Raw genomic sequence first — 4,621 nt, forward strand, 5'->3', positions numbered from 1 at the left:
TGGTCCTGGGGTTGTGAGTTTGAGCCCCATATGGGGTGTAAAGATTACTTAAAAATAAAATCTTAAAAAAAAAAAAGAAGGAAGAAATTGATACTGAGAAGACTGAACTACTTGCCTAGGTCTCAAACCAGTACTAACGCATCTCCACTGTAGAAAAGAGCACACTCCTGGCACCTTTCACGCCCACAGCAGGTTAAAGCACTGAATTCATGCAGTATTTCAGTAGCTACGGTTTGCCCGTGTATACACACAAACATCGCCTCTCATTTGCTTAGTTAGATGACGCTTGAGTTTGAACTTTGTCACTTGGAATCCTTTTGGAAACCCTATTTCAAATGAAAAAGACTATTTGCACAATGGCATTTTTGATGGCACCAGGAACGTTTTAATAGAAATATAAATAAATTATTTAGTTCTCCATTGGAACCGTGTGGGGGAATAGAATATAAAGCACAAGGTTGCGTTTGGGAACAGAGGGGTAATGTGTGTTCAGAATGGAAAAGAATGAGTTATGCCTTCCATGGCATAAGCACTACCGGGCACTCAGCCTGAGCTTGTAAGTCATGTCTTTTCCTCAGGAACTGGACCTTCGGGATTTAGTCCTACCTGTCTTACGGAAGAAGTGTAATTCCACCTCAACTATCCACACAAAGAGGAGATAGGGGAGGAAAACATTGACCCTCAGACTTGTCTAGTTGATGTGGATTCTCAAATGTATGCACTTAGCATTTCTCATTGAATAAGTCACTTGTCTACTAAATAAAGTCAGAGCAGTTATCATAAACTGTTTTTAAAACTCAGAACTCAATAAATTGTGTGTTTTGAATTTGCTAATGGGTAAATGTCTTCATACTATTTCTTCCATATACATTTTTAGTGGGGACATGCTGATATCTCCTGTGTAAGCTGAAATTGTTACATGTGGCCAGACATAGAGAACACATGGTTTACTCAGAACCCCGCCTGAAATGCCGGGACTCAAAAGCATTCACTGAGCTCCCATCCACCTCTGGGCAGAGTTCCTTCTAATGATCATTCTGTGATCATTCTGTGATAGGTATTACATACACTGACATTTCATTTTACCGATGAGGAGAACAAAAGGGAAAATAACTTGCCCCACGTTTCCCAGCTAGTAAGCAGGAGAAATAGAATTGAAGTTGAGGTCCCGCTCTATGGCTGCTACCAGATAACAGACGGATACCCCCAAAGAACTCCGGTAATAGCTTATTTTCATCTATGATCCCGAGGAAAGCGGCTGGAATACCTCGATTATTCCCCAAGGAAATTGAGTATTCTTTTTTTTTAAGATTTTATTTATTTATTTGACAGAGAGACAGATAGAAGTGCACAAGCAGAGGGAATGGCAGAGGGAGAGGGAGAAGCAGGCTCTGCGCCGAGCAGGGAGCCCAATGCGGGACTCAATCCCAGGACCCTGGGATCATGACCTGAGCCGAAGGCAGACGCTTAACCAACTGAGCCACCCAGGCGCCCGGAAATGGAGTATTCTTAGTTAAGAAGGAAGATAGGAGCAAATTTGATGAAATTCTGAAAGTGTAGCTAGGGAAAGAATGTGTACCCCAAAACTCAGAACACTACAAATGGGGAATACCCACAGAAGTTTGAAAAATGTTTTAGATGTATATAAAAGCAATAATAAACACAACTGGTAGTAGACTTAAGGCACTTATTATCCCAAGAGCTAGTCCAGGTTAAAACTATAAATAAATTTAAGAAGTATTAGGAAAGGGGCACCTGGGTGGCTCAGATGGTTGAGCACCTGCCTTCAGCTCAGGTCATGATCTCTGGGTCTTGGGACTGAGCCCTGCTCAATCAGTTAAATGTCTGTCTTCGGCTGAGGTAATGATCCTGGGGTCCTGGGATCGAGTCCCGCATTGGGCTCCCTGCTCGGCGCAGAGCCTGCTTCTCCCTCTCCCTCTGCCATTCCCTCTGCTTGTGCACTTCTGTCTGTCTCTCTGTCAACAGGCTGGGGAGCCTGTTCCTTTTCCTCTGCCCCTCCCCCCTGCTCTGCTCTTGCTGGCTCTCTCTCTCTCTCTCAAATGAATAAATTAAAAAATCTTTAAAAAAATACCCAATTTCTAAGTCTGAGTCTGTCCTCCCTCGTATGCAAGACTCTTCGTTACAGAAGTTAATTGTGAACATTCTGCTGATGAAGGAAAAGGTAAAACCTATCCTATGTGCCTGCCCTCACAGGCCTCCCCTCAGTTGGACACTGTGTCCTCTCCCCTCTGCTCTGCAGGTCTGCCCTTAGGACACCTGTTCCTCTCTCTTTCTACTCAAGAAACTGATAACCAACTAGGCTTCAGGTTCTTTCTTGCCTTTTGGTATTTCCAACCGTTAATCGGCCAAATATCCCTTCCTTTCTTTCTTTCTTTCTTTCTTTCTTTCTTTCTTTCTTTCTTTCTTTCTTTCTTTCTTTCTTTCTTTCTTTCTTTTCTTTTTTTTAAAGATTTTATTCATTTATTTGTCAGAGAGAGAGAGCACAAGCAAGGGGAGCATCAGTCTGAGGGAGAAGCAGGCTCCCTGCTGAGCAAAGAGCCTGATGTGGGACTCAATCCCAGGGCTCCCAAGGCAGACGCTTAACTGACTGAGCCACCCAGGCGTCCCTCCCCTACCTTTCTGATGAGTGCTAACAATTCAGTCTCAGAAAGCTCTATTTTAAAAATTTTTATATTAAAAAAATCTTATATTAAAATATTCTTTGGAGCAAAATCAAGCAAAGGATGTGGGAGGGAGAGAATGACCACTTTATCTAGCACTCGGAAGCTCTGTAGATTGCCAGTGTACCAGGAACATCTGCAGAATCTGGGGCTTGACCCCACACCTGGTGAGTGAGGGTCTCTGGAGAGGAGTGCAGGAATCTTCTATTTAACTGGGCTCCCTGTGAATGATTCTGATGCAAGTGGTCAGAAACACTGCAACGATGTGATGTGATCAGTCAAACTGTTCTCTTCTGGAAAGATGCAGTGCCCCTGATCTAAAACTAAGGTTTGTTTTTTTTTTCTTTATCACCTCTCACTTACGATAGAAAATCCTACTTAAAACTATGAGCAGTCTTAGAGGCCCTTCTTCTGAGAAGTCTAAAATAAAAAACAGACAGAAATACTCACCCATCTAATCAAATAAATGCTGCCGGAAAGAATAGTGGTGCTGTTCCGTCTCCTGCCCATGATTTGGAGAGAGTGTTTTAGTTCTTCCTAAAGTAGTAGGAAACGGTTGGGTGATTAGACATCGGTGGCCTCCTCCTCTGTGGGCCCTCTTGAAAACAAATATAAAACCTTGGGTTTGTGGCCCAACTGAGAAATGTTTAAACCTCCACATGCACCATCAGATAATCCCCAGAATGCCTTTCCCCTGGCCTAACTCAATTCAGATAACTGTGTTTGTGAGAAACCCTCAGAGAAAACATTCAGGCCAAATGATCTCATGCCTGGATTTTGCAAAACAATATGTGCACAAGACCAGAATTTATATCATCCTCAAGTAGGTGCCATTCCCAAATCCAGCGCCAGGGTTTCCACAACAACGTGGCTTCTTGGCTGCATCTGAGTCACTTCCTAGACCTGCAGACCCCTGGCCACCACCACAGGGGCCACATAAGGAAGTCGTTCTCTACTATTTCTAGGAATGGCGTCTTTTAAAATGCTTTTACACTTATTTCACCCATTTTGCTATCCCAGATGTTTTTAAAAAGAAGGGTCCGCTTGACCCAAAGTGATGTTTTCTTCTTCCTCAAAATAATTTAGATTTTTCTGTTGTGTCCAACCGAGAGAAAAATCGAAAGTGCGCCATGGTGCTTATGCCTGACGCTCCCTGGAGAGGCTAGACTCGTCTCTTGGAACAAAATGCTGCAGATTTGTCTGCTGCCCTGGGGTAGTAGCTCCCTTTGGGCCCCTGTTTGGGGGGGGACATATGGAGGACTTGGCTTCTACCTCTTCTTTTCCAGGGAGATTGAAGAAGCAGGAAAAATTGTTCTGGATTGAACCACTGACCACAAACAACTCATTGTAACACTTTTCGGTGCCTGAACTTATTAGACTACATTTTGTGGTGGCAAAGTTCTAACATTATTTTCCTGGTTGTCACTTCCAGAAGGGCCAGCCTCCACATGGTATCTGCGATCTCTACGTGTATTTTCATTTTCATATTAAGGAGGCGAGTTAGGGAGGGTTCCTCTGTGTCTGTCTGGGGGAAAGAGGCTGCAGTGTTCAGACAGGTGTACTTAGAAAAGTATCCTGGAGACTGGTATGGCTTCCTGGAGGGGGCACACTCAGTCTAGGGACTAGACAATAACACCTCTGAGCCCGAACTTCCCCACACGTTGCCTGTTTCAAGTACCTCCTTGGGCATTGTTATAGGGTCTGAAATCCCACCAGAAGTGTATTTGAGTTGACAGATTTCCTCTTTAAGAGGTCAAATAAGAATGGGTTGGGGCCTAGAATGCTCTTCCAGTGGCTCTTGTTACCTTACTCACCTGGTTCTAAAAAAAAAAAAAAAAAAAAAAAAAAAAAAATTCAGATAACACCCCTTCCAGAAAGCTTTTCCATTCTTGGATCATCAACCCTTTTCTGTGCCCTGATAGGCTAGGGCTGCAGTGTCA

Source organism: Callorhinus ursinus, unplaced genomic scaffold (genome assembly GCF_003265705.2).
Source record: "Callorhinus ursinus isolate GAN/ISIS: 27379988/994484 unplaced genomic scaffold, GSC_fseal_2.0 scaffold23, whole genome shotgun sequence".
Classification (NCBI taxonomy): Eukaryota; Metazoa; Chordata; class Mammalia; order Carnivora; family Otariidae; genus Callorhinus; species Callorhinus ursinus.